The sequence below is a fragment of the Manis pentadactyla genome, chromosome 2 (genome assembly GCF_030020395.1).
Source record: "Manis pentadactyla isolate mManPen7 chromosome 2, mManPen7.hap1, whole genome shotgun sequence".
NCBI classification, from domain to species: Eukaryota; Metazoa; Chordata; class Mammalia; order Pholidota; family Manidae; genus Manis; species Manis pentadactyla.
Window position 1 is genome coordinate 167,552,444 of NC_080020.1, and position 19,912 is coordinate 167,572,355.

At 36.6% G+C, this 19,912-nt stretch overlaps 1 long non-coding RNA gene across 1 annotated transcript; it reads right to left on the bottom strand.

The window, feature by feature from the left end:
- Positions 1-17,725: 17,725 nt before the first annotated feature.
- On the bottom strand, positions 17,726-19,486 carry LOC130682717 (uncharacterized). The gene is made up of 2 exons (XR_008996009.1): positions 19,313-19,486; positions 17,726-17,931 (listed from the first exon to the last, which is right to left on the bottom strand). It is a non-coding gene; the product is annotated as an uncharacterized LOC130682717 (long non-coding RNA).
- Positions 19,487-19,912: the final 426 nt, after the last annotated feature.

A 19,912-nucleotide genomic window follows, 5' to 3' on the forward strand; every position in this document is an offset into this window, starting at 1 on the left:
TACCAGAGAAAAAAATGTTTTACCAGAGGAAGAATAGTCCTGGTTTACACCATGCATAGAAAGAAAATTGAAACAACAAAATAGAAAAGAAAATAATGTAGCTGAAATAAGATAATAAGCCTACTATGATAATACGTTTAATGTGATTAACTTTCCTGTTTAAAGAAAAACATAATCCATATATATGGTGCTAAATATAATCACAACTGAGACAGAAAGTATAAGTTTAATAAGGCTGGCCCATTTCCAGGCCAGAGAAATTAGATACCACCTCTTGAAAGGAGGAATGTCAAATAATTTGCAGATATATATTAAAACTGCCATAATTTCTCACATTCCTGTATCCTAAAAGAACAGAATCTCCCTAGATTACATCATAGGAAAGAGGTTTTAGAGCAAGTAGAGAGTCATTATAATCTGGGCATGGATGATTTCTACCATGGCAAACATCAGTCTTTCATGGAGTAAACATCTTCCATAAATGCCTTTGTTCTCTGGAAATTTCTTCTGAAGCCACCTTCCATACTGCCAGTTCTTTGAAGAAGTATTACAGTTTTGGGTGAAATAAACCTTTGAAAGCTTCCTTTCCAAGTCCTGATTATATTTGTACTGCTGCCCACAGTTCCTACTATAAATCTCTACCCATCCAGGCAAGGCCCGGTGTCAGGCAGGCACACTAGTGCTCTGTAGCAGGCACCTCCCCACTGGTACCAAATGTCTCCTTGCCTGGCATATGGTAGAAGTGATGCTCACCCAACACTCTTTGCTCTTCCCTTGGCCTGCCATCCCAAGCAGCTCCAGCCTGATTCCTTCCTTAAGCATTCTCAGAGTGAAAAATGGGTGCAGCTTCTTTGGGCATACCCTCTAAACCGTAGGGATACATGTAGGCCTTTCCTAAAGCTCTTTCACCACGCTTTAGTCAGTCTTGTATGTCCATTTGGGGTAGGGACAGGAAGGGAAACCAAATGTATCTATCTTTGCACAAACTCCTTTCAAGCGACCTTCTTTACAATTTCTAGTGTTTTACTGAGTCTGGAAGTTCATGGCTATAATGGAGCAAGGCAGAACCAGTTCTGATATCTTTTAAGTTAAGCATGAATGTATCTAGACTTATCTCTAAAATATATAAAAATTTCTCAGCTCATAAAGCTAATGCTGAACTTATTTAACTGAAAGTCTGAGTAAATGAAAGGTCCTTTTTTCAACATCCTATTACAAGATAATGACTAACAACTGTTAAACACTTATGTTACAAATACTTTATGACTAAAAACTCAATGTATGCCCACAACAGCTTTAAAGGTAGGCATTATTATGCCAATTTTATGTTTTAGGTAGGGTAAACCAGAAAATATATTCCCCAGAAGATTTGCCTACAAGAGGTTTGCCCGTGAGAGGGTGATGGTAGTAGGCCTGGTCAGAGGGAAAAGTTGAACTTTAAGGCATTTGCAACAAATTCACAGCCCATCCCAGGCTATGCTTCTGAGTGGAGATTACTCTTCATATTTCTCCTGAATTAAGTCCAAAGTGCCTGGACTTTATATCCACACACTGACCATTCATTGGGCCAGGGAGTTCCCTATGGTTGAGGGTAATCCCTGCTGTGTCATCATGAAGTGGGAAGGAGAGTGCCTCAGCCCTGAAAGCATGATCTGGGTGCTGCCCCCTAACATATATTACAACTAATGACAAAAATTGAGGTTAGAGAGTTCAATTATACCTTCCATTTTTACATAGTCCACAGTTTATAGACAATTAATTCTGCCTACCTAAAATCAGCTTAAAATGATGAAGAGGGAGAAAACATGAGGACACATTATCAAAGAGTAAAGGACATTTGAAAACAAAGGAGAAAGGAAAAGAACAAGAAAATTTACCTTAGACCTGGAAAAATTGAATAGACCATTTCCATTGAAAGAAAACTGGTAGGTGAATAAGATCTATGGAAAAAGGCACAATGACCAGATGGATTTATAGATGAAGTTCATCTAACCTTTAAATACTGGAAATTTTCAAGGCTTTTAAAATCTACCAGAATGTTGAAAAGTTTAAGAGCTTAATTCATATTTTGAAGCCAGCATAATTTTGATACAAAACCTGACAAAGTGACACTACAAAAAAGAAAACTAGCTCATTTGCACTGATGAATATATGTGTAGTAACTCCAATTACATCTTCAAAATGCAATCTGGCAACTAAGGCCAAAATACATTAGGGAAGAGTAAAGTTTATTTCCTGGAATAAAGAGTAGTTAAAATATCAGGAAATGTATGATTTGTTATTAAGAACTGAGACCTTCTGTGTCAGAAGGACTTATATAAAACCAGAGTACTATGCCAGTATGACTTGACTATTTGGTCTAGGAAAGCTATTCCCAGTAAGTAGAAAAGTATAAGCCAACAAATTATTTCACTGTTTGTCTCAAAACACTCCCTCAGAACTATCTATCAAAGACAGGGTCTGCTGACCTGGGCACTTTACTTACTGCATGACAATTTACTTATCAAACTTGTCCCAAGATCCTTACTTTGCTTTGTTTATCAATCCAAAAACTATTTTAAAATGTGTCTGACACTAATCAGCCCTCCACCTTAAACCACTTGAACCTGGATAGTAATGCCCTGTTATTATCCTACTTCTGACTTCTCTATTAAATGATTTCTATTTTACTGCTGTGTGCTTTCTGATATTTTGGTGATTTTAACAGTATCAACAAATGTTATAGGTTACAATAATATATAGGAAAATATATTTAACTTCTTTTGCCATTAAGGGAATACAAATTTGAAATCAAGTTGATGTATCACTGCACACCTAGTAAGACAGGTAAAACAGAAAATAGTGACAATACTAAATGCTAGTGAGGATGTAGATAGACTAGATCTCTGTTATTTTCTTAGTAGGAATATAAATGGTATAGCTGCTCTGGAAAATTGTTTGGAAATTTCTTATAAAACAAAACATTCATTTACCATATAATTCAGCAATCACCCTCCTTGGGAATTTGTTGCAGGGTAATGAAAACTGATGTCCACGTAACAGCCTATAGGTATAACAGCATGTTTGTAAATCCTTATTTGTAAAATTGTCAGAATTTAGAAATAATCCAAATGCCCTCTGTAGGGGAATAGTTAAACAAACTGGAGGAAATCTATACAATGGAATAATACTCAGCAAAATGAGAGAATAAATTCTTGACATACTATAACTATTTAGATGAAGCTCAAGGGCATTATTCTCCATGAAAATAAAAAAGCCAATCTCAAAAGGTTATACACTGAATGACATATATATAACATTCTTAAAGTGACAAAATTGTAGAGATGGAAGACAAATTAGTAATTGCCAGGGGGACAAGGGTAGGGGTGGGTGCAACTACAGAGGAATAGCCCAAGGGAGATCTTTGTAGTGATATAACAGTTCTATGTCTTGACTGTGGTGTCAATTCCATGAATCTGAATCTACACATTTGATTAAATTACTTAAACACACATATATGCACACACCACTGATAGATGCTAGCAAAAAGGGGATTTGATAAATTCAACAGTAATCCCTAACAAAAACTCTAAGTATAATGTAAGGCAACTACCTAAATATCCAAAGAAAGCCAATACCAAATATTATCTAAACTAACAAAACTCACTATTTCCATTAAAATAATTTCTTTTGCACAAGGTTTAGCAGTAATTAGACAATTTGTGAATTTCTGTTGAAATTGTTTTTATTACAGTGATATGTTTTGGTACACACCAGCAAATTGACTTAAAATGAGGTATTAGTTTAAAAATCAAACAATTGATAAATTAAAAATTAACAATAATAGTAATGAATATGATCTAATGTTGGTCCTCTAATCTAAATCAAGAGTCAAGTCTCAAGTGAAACATAGACTCTGCAAATACACTTCTATTACTAAATTAAAGATGGCCAATTTAGTTTTAGGATAACAATTTCATCCATCATATTGACATAGTTTATTTAAACTTTAATGGTTTATAATTTTATTTTGAATTTTATCACTCTGATTTTATGTCATGATTTTTAAGTATAGAGATGCATACCTAAGACATTTATGAAATTACATATTTAAGTGAAATTATGAATAATTTGACTCAACACTTGTGTTCATGAAGATTTCTAAAAATTCCCTTCTCCATATGACTTTGATGAATCTTATTTTTCCAGCATAGACTCCTGGGAACTTTGCATCACACAACTAGAAAGGGTTGAAGCTTTCTTGTAGGGTATGGTGTAATAAATCATTATAGCTCTAATTTTGCCCCCTAAAACTATAACAAATATTTAAATGCAAATTTGATAAGTGTGCCATAAACACACCACAAAGTAATTTTATATCAAACAAACTTTGTGACCCAATTTGCAAAAGAAGGGAGAGGCATAAACAGCATAATTTATTGTAGAAATGTGAAACTCCCTGATTATAAAAGCTCTAAAGAGGCAAGCAGTATGCTAAATGATATTTTTTTTGTAATTATTCCATTAAAATACTGGTTTTTGTAAATTGAGTCCCTTTCTACTTTTTTAAAAATGAAATTTTTAATACTAAAAGGAATTAAATTACAAAGCTTTTACTTTACAACTATATCAAAAAGAGTAAATTTAAAATAAATATTGTCCCTGGTGGGCAAGAGGGATTTAAGGTCCATTATAAGTGATGAGAATGAAAGAAAGCATCAACTGTTTTCTTTTAACTTAATTTCCAAACCAGAAAAGTTATGTTTGATTTCTGAAGTAATTGCCAAGTCTAAAATTACCATTGATAATCTTTAAGATAGCATGGATATTGGGAAAACTAAAAAATCGTTTTTGAGTATGAAGAATTTGTATCCTGATTTTGATAGCATAAATTTAGTTTCTGGAAACCACAAGTTAATAAACTTGATATCAGTTAACAGCAAAATTCTGAATTGCCATTTTTTAATAAAGTAATTGACAATGTAAAAAATATCAATTAAATACACATGCATGCACACACATCTGTATCATATTCCTTGAACCCCTTAACAAATTACCATCTGGAGGCTGAAAGTCTGAAATCAAGGTGTTGACAAGAGTTTATTCCTCCTGGGGTCTCTGAGAGAGGATCTGTTTTGTGCTTTTCTTTTAGCTTCCGGTGGTTGTCAGCAGTCATAGGCTTTCTTTGACCTGTAGACCCAACACTGCAAATTCTAACAGGGATGGGCTTTTTCCTGTTATACCTCTGCTTGTCTCAAGTCTCCCATCTCCTCCTCTTGTAAGGACACCAAACAATGGACTTTGGGCCCACCTTAAATCCAGGATGATCTCATCTCAAGATCTGTCCCTTAATTATATCTGGAAAGACCATATTTACAAATAAGGTCACATTCACCAGTACAGGGAATTAGGACTTGGACTTACCTTTGTGGGGACACAGTTTGACCCACTACAATTTCCATTAAGAATTTTGATGGGTTGGGCTCATTACATAAAAATTTGAAGAAACTAAGAATTTCAGTCTGAAGAAATGCTAGACCAAGATCACACACTGATATTGGGACCACATCCAGTCTTCCAATCAGCTAAACCTATGTACATCTGCATTTTGATGAGGTATCTGTACATAAACATTTCTAGAGTCCCTTCAAAGTTTCAGATTCCACAGTACAATCTAAGCAGTGCCAGATTTACATGAACTTTTGCTCACTCTTCATTCCTGTGCATCAGAATTTTAAGCTAAATTAGGCAAAACTTTTTAGGGCCCAATGTTTTACTTCTACAGCTCCTGGGTTGGGTTTTATAAAAGGATAGAAAGGAAGTGAGATCCTGCACTTGCCATCTCAGAAAGGTTTTCCATAACACCCAGGTTAAAACACCATCCTATCTGCTAGACTACTAGAGAGCTAAAGCTGTATAAAACAGTGCAGGAGAAAGAGGTCATATGAATAATGACCACCACTGTCAAAGTTGGGGGCATAGTTATCCCTAGTGGAAAATATTAGATATTGTGGGGCTAAAGTAGGTCTGGATGCAGTTCCAGGGAGGCAGTTTGAGAGGACAGAGTCAGACACCACCAAGTAAGGTACTGTGGAGGAAATACACTCCATCTCTTAATAATTCAGTCTCATTGGAATTAGTAAGCCAACAAACCACATAGTTTTTAAAGATTTTATTTTATTTGTGCCTACATTATACTGCTTATGTTTTGCATATCATATAAAGCTAATGGATTATTCTAAAGATCCAAGACAGGGTTCAAAATTAACATGCCAACCAATACAAAATAATAAAATGGTTTCAGCCTCACATTCCCTACTAGGTGCCTTTCCCATCTTTCCTTTCTTTCACAGTCAACATTCTGGAGAGTTATTTATAGTCTTTAATTTCTCTATAGTCTATAAGCTCTTCTACTAACTCTTACCTGGATACTATACCATTATTCTACAAAAACTGTTGCCATTGTGATCATTAATGTTCTTTACATAGTTCAACACAACAGGTACTTTTCACTCATGTATTTGCTTTACTTAACGATATATGACATTATTAACCATGTCATTCATTATTCTAGAAAAACTCTCCTCTTTCCAGTTCTAACAACTACTAGATAGTCTTCCTATCTCTGTAACTATGAATACGTAAGTCAGTTAGCCTGCTTCCCACTTCTACTCAGTCTCATTGAGACTCTATCATATGAATTCTGTAATTTTATAATATCTTGCTCTTCTCAGCTCTCTCTTGGCCTCAGTTACCATCTATTTGCTGAGACTGAAAATTTTCAAATCTACACAGTCCAGACTTCTTGTGACCCAAACCTATATAATGTCAGCTGATCTACATGGCATCTCATCTTAGACCTATAGCAGGCATCTTAAATTCAGTATGTTCAAGCTGAACTTATCATACCCAGACTTCCAAAGTGCATTATCCTTTGGTGTTTTATAATTTAATAGTACAAACAATCTTCACATTGCTTAAGCTAGAAACCTGGAAATCGTACTTGATCTCTCTCCTTTATTTTCCATGCCTACCATACATTTCTTCAACTCTCAGTGCCTGAACATATTGTGTGTGTCTGTGTATGTAGTGAATAAATGAAGCTTTTGTCTATATCTCAAGAGACTAGATGATACAATTTCACAAGTTCAGAAATCTCTCGTGTCAATTAGAAAAAGCCAAATAATTAGCCCACTGTAGGATGTGTCATACAAAAGTTTGTGTGTTTAAAGACTACGTTGAAGCTTGTAATTCCACAATTACATATGCTTCTATAATATAGGATAAGTACAGTTGTAGATTTTCATTTGAATGTAATGTTAATAAGGTGTATAAGTTCAGTTTGTGCTCCCTGGTCACAGACTGTAGACTTGAGTCCAAACCTCTTTTCAAGAAACACATATGGAACCAAACTGGGGAACATACAAATAGCTAAATTCATTTATTCTCTACTGTCACAGAACAGGTAGAGACCCTTTTCCGTGTGGTTTGAATATGGGCTATCCAGGTCAATTTTTCTTCCCATTGACTTATATTCTTCTACCATATTTGTAAAAAGCAGAGGCTACGTGGGAGAACTGTATTTTGTACAGTGCTGAGCCACTTGCTAAGCACAGCTACCATGGGTGATGACATATTCTTCCCCTTGATATCCCCATTTTGCCTGGTGGCTGGGGACAGCATGCATTCAGGAATTACAGCTGTTCTCAGGATATTCTTGTCACCTTCCAAAGGGCACTTCTAACAGCATTACTACATAAAATTTATTTGTGCCGTTACAAAAGCTTTGAGAAAAACTAAAAGAAAAGTTAATATAAGAGAAAATGTACTTAATTTGCTATGCTAATTGTGACTTCTATAGCCTAAGGTAAAATATCCTGTTTAGCTTGTCTAATTCTGTATAGTGAACCACCCCCAAACTATTATTATCTTTGGATATTATATGGTTTCATATGTATTTCTTGAAAAATTGTTTGGATTCAAGGTGACCACAGGGTACAGACTGAACTTGTTGGTCTTATTAACATTATACTTAACTGAGCACCTGAGAAATGGAATTATCTTGGCTCAATAGAACATATGGAATGGTGGAATTCCAGGCTTCAGAATACTGTGTACACCAAAAAAATTATAGGATACATTTTATAATCTGGTTTCATCTAAGTAACATGAATGATTTCCAAATTTGTGAAACTATATCATCTGTTACATTGCTCTATAGTTACAAGTTCTATTAATTCATCACACATAAACACACATTGGTATACATATATACATATATATGTGTGTGCATATATATACAAATGTATAAATATATATCCTATGGTACCCAGGCACTAAGATTTGAATACATGTGGGCAAGAATGAGGGCAGGACTGAGTATGATTCCCAGGTTTTCAGATTAGCCACATAGTGGTCATTTGTACTGTTTATTGAATTATTCTTTTTTTATTTTTTATTTTGGTATTATTAATGTACAATTACATGAACAACATTACGGTTACTAGACTCCCCCCATTATTAAGTCCCCACCACATACCCTATTACAGTCACTGTCCATCAGCATAGTAAGATGCTGTAGAATCACTACTTGTCTTCTCTGTGTTATAATGCCTTCCCCATGCTCCCCCCACCACATTATGTGTGCTAATCGTAATGCCCCCTTTTTCCCCTTATCCCTCCCTTCCCACCCATCCTCCCCAGTCCCTTTCCCTTTGGTAATTGTTAGTCCATTCTTGGGTTCTGTGAGTCTGCTGCTGTTATGTTCCTTCAGTTTTTTTCTTTGTTCTTATACTCCACAGATTTGAATTACTCTTTTTTATTATATCCAAAATGTCTAGGGCTAATGAGCTCTGGAGGGGGACTCTCTCTTAGAGGTTTGTAGTCAGATGCTAGCTGAGAATGGAGTTACCTGAAGTATTCTTCAATCATGTTTGGTATTTGGGCTAGGATGGCTGCAACAGTTGGAGTCTAGTCTAGTCTATACATGGGAAACTTAAGCTTCTTCATAACCCAATATTCAGTTTTATTACAGGGCAGCTGGCTTCTAAAATCAAGTATTCCAAAAGACAAAGTGGAAGCTGCCTATCTCTTAAGTTCTAGATCTAGCACTTGGCACAAGACCGTGTCTCCAATAATCTGTAGGTCAGAGCATCACAGAGATCACAAGATTCAAGAAGATGAAATCATAGATCCCATGTCTCAGTGGAAGAAGAGTTAAAGAATTCATAGCCATCTTTTAATTGGTCACCATTGTCACTAAGATAAATCATTCATAAAATATATCTATTTAAAATTTTCCAATCTGTCCTTAGCTCTGCAAATTTCCATACATATATCTCTAACTATTCTTCAAAAAATTCTACCCCTTACCCAAAATGTTTGTTTTGTTCTATGATCCATCATCTTCCTTTAAATGTACATTACATTTCCTATAGTCTAAGTCACCCTGTATAAGATAAATCCCTCATACCTCCAGCAAGACAATCCAGGGTGGGTGTTCGTACTCTAAGTCCTGTGGAATAAGATCATTTCAAAATGTCTTTACCATCATAAATTGCTGATTTATCAAGAAGGACACACCTAATTCAGGCCCACCCCTGACCCCCAACCCCCACATATACACATGCATCTCCCATCACCCAGGGGAAACATTCATTTTCAAAACTAGTGTAATTGAAATTGATATATTTAACTACATGAAAGAGTCGGAAAAGAAATATAAAGGTTTAAGTTGTCCTGGTCTAAGAAGCAGGGAATGTATTATAGAAAATTTTCATTTCTCATCCAGAAGAGGGTCCTTAATAGGACTAATTGTTGCATAGTAAAATACAGGACTGGCATTATCAGAGGTTCCATGTTCCTACAAATAAAAGAATGTCCTTTACTGATTCATTATGCTCTTTCTCTTAGATAAAGAAGGCCCAATATTAGCTTATCTTCCATTTTACCAAGTAAAACTTGGTTATTTTCATGCATGTCTCTTATAGTTTATATACTCAAGGTGGTAATGGGTGGTTAAAAATCATTATAGACATGATAAAAATATGCCAGTGTCTATAACATTTAATTTATTCATGTAGTTATGTATATATATTTAAAATTACATATCACATACAATAATGTATTATAGTTTTCATTCACATTTCATGAAAAATATTCCAATTTCTCACATGCATCTTTAACATTAGTATAGTTCTAGAGTCAGTTTTTGTCATTTAACAGATGCCTAGAATGTAACATTGTCCCTGCTTTCTAAATTGTCTTATATATAACATCTTTTTTTTTGTAATATGAGCTGAGTTTTTCTTTTTCACTAAAAATTTTCTCTGAGATGTAACTGTTTGCTTAATAATATACCATTGTTACTTATCACATTAATTTTGTGGGTATATCTTCTTAATTTTTTCAAAGTCATTACTAATATATTTCTGCTTATAGCGGTCTTTAAAAATCTTCCAAAACACCAGTTTACAATGATATCTAACATTTGCAACTGTGATTTCATGTCTCTAGGAACAACTACTAAGTTTGGTTTCTGCTACCTTTATATGCCTTTTTCTTCCCTGCAAAGTGGTCATTTGTTTATTTTTATTGATGTATAGTTGATATACAATATTATATTGGTTCTGGTATATATCATAGTGATTTGACAATTACATACATTATTAAATGCTCACCACAGTAAGTATAGTTACCATCTGTCATCATACAAGGATATTGAAATATTATTGACTGTATTCCCTGTGCTGTACCTTCTTCCCATGACTATTTTATAATTAGAAGTTTGTACCTCTTTATCCCCTTGACATATTTCACCCATTCCCCCATCTCCCTCCCCTAAGACAACCACCAGGTTGTTCTCTGTATTTATGAGTCTATTTGTTTTGTTTTGTTTTTTAGATGCCACATATGTGTGAAATCATATGGTGTTTCTCTTTGACTCATTTCACTTAGGGCAATACTCTCTATGTCCATCCATACTGTCATAAAGTGGCAAGATTTCATTCTTTTTTATTATGTGTCTCCTTATAAATCAATTTCCTGAAGGAACTCTAGAGACACCCAAAGAGCCTTGTTTGATGTTTTAAAAAATTTTACTAGATAGTAGCTTTTCTTTCAAATTAATTAAAAATAGAAAATTCATAATCACTTGTATATAAGCTAATTTTGCATCAGTCAACTTTTGCTAGGTTTGCTGCAAAAGTACCAAACAATATTATAATCCACTAGGGTTTATTATTCAGATTTATGTCAGTCCCATGCCATTCTGTTCCATGTACCTTCTTTATTCTAAGATTCAGGCAGGGGAAATATGCCCTGCTAATGACATGCATTTCCATGGATGGATTGCCAATAGCCCTTAGAGCTTTTGCTTAGATGTTGTACAACCACATTAATCACATTGCATTGATCAAGGTAAGTCAGATTGTCATGACCAACAGCAGTCGGATGGGGATGTATACTCATCCTATAGAGGAACACTGCCAGTCACAAAGCAACCATAGAGATCTATAATCCTGGATAACTAGGAACAAAAACAAAATTTAACAATTTTCTGAGAAATAATTTTGATGAACAACCTTGCTTGTATTTGTACATTTAGGGAGTATCTTAACATCTGCTTTTAGCTACACAAAGGTCCATATGAGGTCCTGAGCCATGTACTTCCTAGGGATTTACTTAAATTCTTAGTCAAAGTATTCTCTTCTTCCCTAATCTCTGGAGGTGGCAGTGTATTGAGGGCACAGGGCTTACTTTTTCCAGATATAAATACAAAGAACACTGTGCTCTCATTTATATGGCTATAAACTTATTTCTTCACTTCCAAACTTGCCATTTGCAATTGAATCCTATGCTTACCGATGTTAGAAATTAATTACATTTATTATCTTTGGGGAGTTCAGTTGCAATTTTGCCAGAGTAAAAGATTGCAAAGTCTGCTCTTGGGAAATGTTTTTACTGTTTTCTTATGATTAATTCTGTGTGGATACTATAACATTTATTATTTAACCATAACAATCATACAAAATAATATAATTGCCTAGGTGCTGGTCATCAATCTTTTATGGAACTTGAAATGAGAAAACATAAAAAGGCATAGACTTTAAGTTGTTTTTCACAGCTTTTTTCCCCCATTAATATAACCCTCAAGGTTTAGCTCAACTATAGTATGGTGATTTAAAATACTGATTTTATTGTAGAGGTCTAGATTGTGATGACTAATCAGGTGATATTGGGACATTCATTTAACTTTCTAAACCTCAGTATCATCTGGCAAAAATAGTTTCTATTTCATTCATTTATTATCAGGATTAAAAGAGGCACTTCATGTAAAAAGTCTGGCCTATTAAAGAGTAAATATCTAATAATTGATAGCAATTCATACAACTGCAATTACTAATATTCTCTGAGAATTAAATGAGTTCATATGTATGTGTAAATCACTTAGCCAAGTGTCTTGTACATAAAATAAGTAGTATTAAAGGATTAGCTATAATATATTATCATGCATTATTCCCATTAAGGTGTACACTCCTCTTTCCTGGAATTTTCCACCTTGTGAGTTACTAAAAATGGGAAAAGATCCAATCACCATCACATTTTACCTCGAACATATTAAGACATAAAACATTGACATGCTCAATGTTTGTTTTCCCAAACCTATCTCACTATTTTCACTTTGTTCTTTTCCAGTACTTTTTAGCCTGGCGTTGTGAGAATCAGATTATTCATGTATTTACTTTAGAACTAGATAATACCAATTGGTCAAATACCAATCTTGCCATTTAATACTTCAGACACTTTGAAAGTAATTTAACTCAGTGTGCTCATGTGTAAAATACAGGTGTCATTTATTTCACAGGGGGTGTTGCATGATTCGAAGGAAATGATTAACTAGTGGAAACATGTCTTGAACACTTACTATTTGAGAAGCAGTGCCAGTGAATATTCATAAACTTTATTCAATTTAAAAAGTTACAGGCTACAAAAGTTCACTTGATGGACTACTCCCAAGGTTTTGCAAACTAAATACAGCACGTCACATATTTAAGGAATACTTTAGCCCTTGCTACTTTTCAAGGTAACTTACTGCATAAACTATGTTTAAGAATATGTTTCAAAAAACTTTTTCCCAGTATGTTTATCCTTGAAGACATTTTATGGAAAAGGATTCCCTGGCCATGTAAGTTTGAGAAATGGTACATACTATATACACTTTACCCTAATTCAAAACATATAGTAAAGGCTCTGAGAAATCCTACCAAAGAAATTTATTACATGTAGGAAAAGTGAGTTAATAAACTTCATTAGGACTCTAAAGACATTTTACATATAACCATTATTCTGGAGTTCTTGAAAACACAATATGCCTGTTTTTCCAATATTGCTTGAAGTCACTAGTGTACATGGAAAGAGACATGAGGCTAGGAAAAACAAAGGAACAGGAAATGTTACTTTTTACTTAGGAAAAAATGACACAAAAGAAATTCTTTTTTTAAAGTATCAAAAATTATGCAAAAGGTGTGTGAAATTATGCTAAGGAAACCAAGGTATTTTAGCTTGTAATGGAAAGACATACCCTTGGTCAATGGAACTGGACACGTGTGAAATGAACATTTGTTTTTTAACTCCTTGTGAAAGCCATATTTCCAAATTGTCTGAGGAGGTTCCTGAGCTGGCTATAAGGGAGAAGTTTGCAGCAGGCCAATTATACAGTCAAAATCAACCAGATAAGCCAAATTATATTTAAAAGAAATCTGTTCAAAGGCTTCAGAGAGTTTCTGAGGCAGCCAGGACTTGAGGGGCCAGAACTTGGAGAGAAGGAAGTGTCAAAGTGAGCCTATCTTTCTGGGTGTTGTTCTTTTCCTCAGGGCCTTTCCCATATTTGGCATGAAGAAGGAGGCTAAAGAGCCAGGCAGAAAGCCCCTATTGAGATACAAAGTAGTCCTTAGGGCTTTGCAAAAATTCACAAGGCTGAGCAGTGACTACTGAAGGGGAGGCCCAGGCAGGCAAGGCTAAGAGATCCGGGTCCCAGAAGCAGAGAGATACCAAGAAGTGAGCCTGGCGCTAGGCATAGGATTTTCTCTCAAGGCATTCTTGTAGAACTGGGCAGAAGAAGAGGATATGAAGCCAAGAAAAAAGTGGCTGAAGATCAGAGCAGAAATTCTTACTGATTTTTAGTCATAGGGCGGCAAATCCCAAAGTTCAGGACCAGCAAGGAGGGAGAACTCTGGATGACAATGTAGGCGTTTAGTCTGCATCTATGCAGGGCTGTCCTGGAGAAATGCCATTGAACCGGTATTACAGCAAATTTTAGTGCAAAGCAGCCTCAAATTCCTCACTACACACTACACTGAGTCAGTCTGCCCTTCAGCTTTCTGCCAGAGTATTGGATGAATCCCCTCTGGAGAAAAATATCATCTTGAGGTGCTACAATTTTCATGTACATCATTCAATATTCCATTAAAAATCATGACCAAAAAGAGGACTAGGTGGGGAAAACAAAACAAACAGTAGAAAAAAGAAACATAGATGATCCACATATTAGTGTGATTAGACATGGACTTTAATTTGTGATTAATATGCTCAAAATAACAGATGACCAAAATGGTTCTTCTAAAAACTAGAATCTGTAGGAAAAAAATGGGAAGAAAATTGATTCTATCATGGGTTGAGTTTATTCTCCTTGGTTCTTATCCCCACTGCAACAAAGAATTGAAAAGCAGAGACAGAGTAGCAAAGCAGAATGAAAGTTTTATTTGAGTACACTCCAAGGGAAGAGCGTGCCAGAGTCAAGGTAGACAAAGGCAGGAAAGGGAACCTCACTGAAATCCTGCTCAGCATTGGGCAAATCCCTTGACAGCTCCTAAAGCCAGGGTCACCTGGTGTCCAGTGCCTGGCTGGATCCGCACAGCGTAGGAACTAAGCCCCTTCCACCTCAGGATTTGGGTGAGCCACAGAGCACTGGATGGAGTGAGATCACATTCTGAGAACTTCCCAAAGGCAATGAAAGGAGATTTTCAGGCAGGCTACTAAAGAGCAAGATCATACAGCTGCAGTACTGTCTGAGTAACCCAGGCAATGGGAACTTGGTAGCCCAAATCAGAATTCTCCGTAGCCCCTTCTACTTAGCTGGAGTAGAACAGAAAGCATGACGCCCTTGAAGAAAGGGAAGTGCAGGCAACCTCAGAGGGGAGGAGTGCTTAAGGGTTTAGGGTCTGGTGTTTTATAGAGGCTTTTGGTTAAGGGTCAGCATAAGGCATGATATTTACAGGTGATTCATAATTCCTTTGAGGTTATGTCTTAAGAATAGGGTTATCTAGGTGACTGTGCTGGTCTGGAGCTGGCATTCTTTATTCACATAGGTTTATTTATACTTCAGAGGTCTAGCTCCTCTCCTGGTTACAAAGTTAGTTAATTAAGGGGCTGGAAGAAGAGAAAGAACTGCATATAGCTTAAGTTAAAGAATAAACTGGGCCTTTTTGCAGGTCAAGTAGATTTTACAATGGCATTTCCTAATTGGTTCAATGAAGACATGGGCTGCACTTGGATACTTTTCTTTATCTGGGGAATATCTGGACATTTCCAGTTGCTCCAGCCTTTAGAACTTCAGCTAATTAACTCATTAACTCTGTGAGTCCTTTCTGGCTCTCTGGTTTTATCTGAACTCTTTGACTCCCTTTTAATGGGCTTTACTGGCTTTATTCTCTCTCCATCTGCTGGTATCTTGTCTTTCTGCTTAGCAATTCCAGAACTGGATAAAACAAATTAAGAACTCAATAGATGGGCTTAATGATATGTTTGATACAACTGAAGAGAGCATTAGTGAGCCAGAAGATAAATGAGTTGAAAATATTCCTTTGAAGCACTGAGAAAAATGGAGTCTTGTGAGGAAAAGATTTGTTGAAAGGAGAAACTCAGGTCCCTGTGGTTAGAACACACTGATTTAAAAGATGGGTTATACTAAATGTCTTTAAATACAGCTTTAGAGCATTTACTTTCCAGAGTGCATCCCATTGTGCTGTATTTTTGTTGTCATGTTTGTTTCTTTATTGTTTCTTCCTTTGGAGTTGCAAGTAATTTGGTTCATAATATGGAATATTCAGTTCATAATATGGAAGTCAATGTATCAAAAATGCTGCCCTCTTATTACTGGGAGTTTGGATGTTAAGATGGATTAATTAATAGTTAAAGGATCCCAGTAGGATATTTAGGTCAAAGAAGTTATAGTCAAGAGGAGTGGAGTATATATGACTCCCATTGTACATGTTTGTTTCTTTATTGTTTCTTCCTTTGGAGTTGCAAGTAATTTGGTATTGACCAAGGAGCCCCTTCCAGAAGCACTGAAAATTTCTGGAGTGACTCATTATAATGAAAAGATAAGGTAAACATATTAAGACAGAGGTGGGTTGCAGCTGGCTAGAAATAAGTGGCACCATTACTACTCTATGCTGGAAAAGAATTAGTGGAAAGTAAGGCTCACTCATTTATGAATGATATACTCTATAACTAACTTTATTAAATTCTAGGAATGAAAATTGACACAGATACTGAGTGACACTTTTGCTTTGACACATATACTGAGTGACACTCTTGCTTTTTCAAACTTATCCTTGTCTTAAGAAATCTAATTTCTGGTGTAACACCCACTGCAAGTCAATAGGAATTACTTCTAATTACTAACATTTTTTTCTATTGTGGAAATATAGCATTACATATATATCTAGGTCTCCATGTAAGCATTTCATCCCCCTCACTCTCTATCTTTTAATGGGGTGAAGTCAGTAAATAATATGAGATTTGGTTTAGTTTTCATATCCCTAGAAAACTGCTCTTTAAAGTAGTCCAGGGGTTGCACTCTATTTCTTTCTGAGCAATTAAAATTCTTTCATAGAGTGTAATTCAGGAGGAGTGGAGAGAAACAAGACCAAGAGGTTTGGTAAGGTGCTATCAGAAAGAAACATTGAATTGCTTGATTACCTAATTGCCAGGTATAGATAGGCAATATTCTTCTTTCCTTGGTGAACAAAAATGCTGCCCTCTTATTACTGGGAGTTTGGATGTTAAGATGGGTTAATTAATAGTTAAAGGATCCCAGTAGAATATTTAGGTCAAAGAAGTTATAGTCAAGAGGAGTGGAGTATATATGACTTCCATATTATGAACTGAAATTATAACCACATACATCTTTTTCTTTTAAACTTGCAACACCATGCCTTCAGGTTGGCGTTGTGCCCTGGAAGCCTCACATGGCCAAGCAACTGGGAAATAGAATAAGGTAACTGGAGAGGAAACTGGAGTGGAGCCTGGAGGCAAAAACTCCAAATGGCACTGAGCAGTGATGTCCCCAGAAAGTGACTGGGCATTTACTCATCCAGTGAACTGAAAAGAACAAAAATTACTTTTCTTTTGGTGATGGAAACAGGGCACTAGAAAATCTGATTAACAGTATACAATCAGAGTGCTGTCAGTTCACAGAAATCATTGGAATTAAGAAATACATACTTCTCTTTAAGACTCATGACTCAGGATAGAACTGAAACATTCAGGATACATAAGTTCTCTTTTCATTCCTGTGATACGAGTTCAAGACAAAGTCCCATCAGTATATCGGGGCTGTTTGAACAATTCATAAAGGCACATTCATTCAGTTAAAACCACTGGAAAAATAAGTAATCTATGTTCAGGGTATGCTGGGGAGAAGTATAAGTATAATGTCTATTCATAACCACACATTTTCCCCCACGGTTTTCAAGGACTTTATTGTTGGCTCTAGGGTGGGATTTGAGTAGTTCTCGGTCCTTAGAGACCATCACCTCCAGCTGCCCGCGTGGCCTCGTGGGTACTGCTGCAGGACAGGTTCATGGATGTGTCCATTGGGCTCTTCACCAACACCTCATTTCCCAAAGAAACTTTCACCACTGCTATTAAAATGCCATGATTCTTCATCTGGGAGAGAGAAAGACCGTGTTTAAGGAGGATTTTTATTCTGCTCTGTGTGGAAATTCCATTTCAACACTGTGATAATCCAGTGTAATCCTCCTCTGTCATCGGAAACAGCAGCTGTCCCTCTCTAGAGAGGGAGGGTAAGGACAGTGAGATCCTCCCTAGGTCAAGCAGGATTCACTGTGTTACCAACTCTTAGGGTGTGTTGTTGGGAGTGTTTGTTTCTTCTTCGGCCTCTCCTTTCTTCCTTTGAAGTTCCAAGTACTTTGCGGTTGAAGTCTGTAGTTTGCAGATCTGAATGGGAAAATCAGGAAATGGAGAAGCTGCGAATGAAGTTTACTACCCTGACAGTGTGTCACCAGCACCCTAGGGTAGAACCATAGCCTGCTTCAGCAATTTTGGGGTCAGTCTAGAACACACATGGGTGAGAAGTCACTTCAGGTGTCCATTGCTAATGGATACTCTCCTCAGAGCCTTGGAGGCAGGGCAAAGCCCCAACAAATCCATGTTGTCAAGCAGAGGACCATAAGCCATCCTCAAGAAATCTGTCTCAATCCTGCAGATTTCCATTTGAAACTGCTGCCTTTTCAAATAAAAACAGCAGCTTTCTCCCAAAGATTAGCATCTCCTCCTATTGGAATCCCTCCCTCAGGCCTTGTGTTAACCAATAATTCTCATCCTTTTGCTACAGACCAGCATCCAAACAATGTCCATAGCTGGGAGTGCAACTGACTGCACTTTGAAAAGGGGAGAATGCTCAGGGAGGAGGAAATAGTTCCAAGGAAATTTGTTTAAAATATTTCCACTACGGCTTCAAAATAACAAGGAGCATTGGAGTATGGGGAGAAGGCTGCCGTCTCTCACTCCCATTGGCAAGAGGAGAAAGGGGAAGCCTTGGGTGAAGAACAGAAAAAGCCTTTTAATGGTTTCTTTAAAAAGTTTCAGTTCCTCTTTTCTCAGCACTAAAATTGTCAGAATTATCAAACTGCTAAAGTTCCTTTGTGATGTTCTCATATTTTTCTTTAAATTAATAATTACTACCATTTATTCAGTGCCTGCTGAAGCCAAACATTGTGCCAGATGTTTTACTTACATGCTGTCTAATTCTCTAATCTTATGTAAATTTTGCTATCTTTATTTGAAAGCTGAATACTTGCTTATCCCCAGAAGTTGGCTTTTAAAGTGAATTTAAACTCATATCTATCTGAACCTCATCGCCTTACTCTCTACACATTACAAGGCCTCCCTTCTGTGCCTTTCCGAGTGATCCCCACCCAGCCCCCAAATGTGCCACATCTTCTATCACCTCCAGACAGTCACACTTCTTTCTCTTCCCACTCACCAAACTATCTCCTTGGACACATCTTGGCCATCAGTCACTTACTATTCAGGGACCGTCCTCTCTGTGTGCCCTCTTGAAGGGCCTTTGGCATTTGAAGACTCATTCCTCATATGCCTGAACAAGGGTCCACTGCCCATTGGGCACCATAACCCAAATGCAGGACACCAGCTTTTGCAAAAGAAAAGAGCTTTATTGCAAAGCAGCTGAGCAAGGAGATAGGAGGCTAGCTAAGTCCGTATTCCTGTTCATCAGCAGGAGAGGCTTCTTAAGGCACTTGGGTTCAGGGTTAGGGTGGGGGCTGTTCAGAGCATGGTGAAGTGGGAGGGTTAGGAAATTCCTGCTCAGGTTTCTCCATCCCACAGTGATTTCCACATCATCTGATCCCTGTGACAGCCATGTTTTGTTTTTCAGTAGGTAAGTAGTTACATGCTGATTTGGGACATGTTTTCTGTTGTTGATTGCCAATTCCCTTTCATTTTATGTCCACACTACAATTATTGGCATCCTACCCCTCAGATCATCATCCCCAAGTCTTGAGGTAGCAATGAGAATTTTTGTTCCAGGACAGTGAAAGATCAGTGACCCAGCAAATGAATCTATCCTGCACGTGATCTGGATGGCTCAGCCGGTTTACCTGTATCT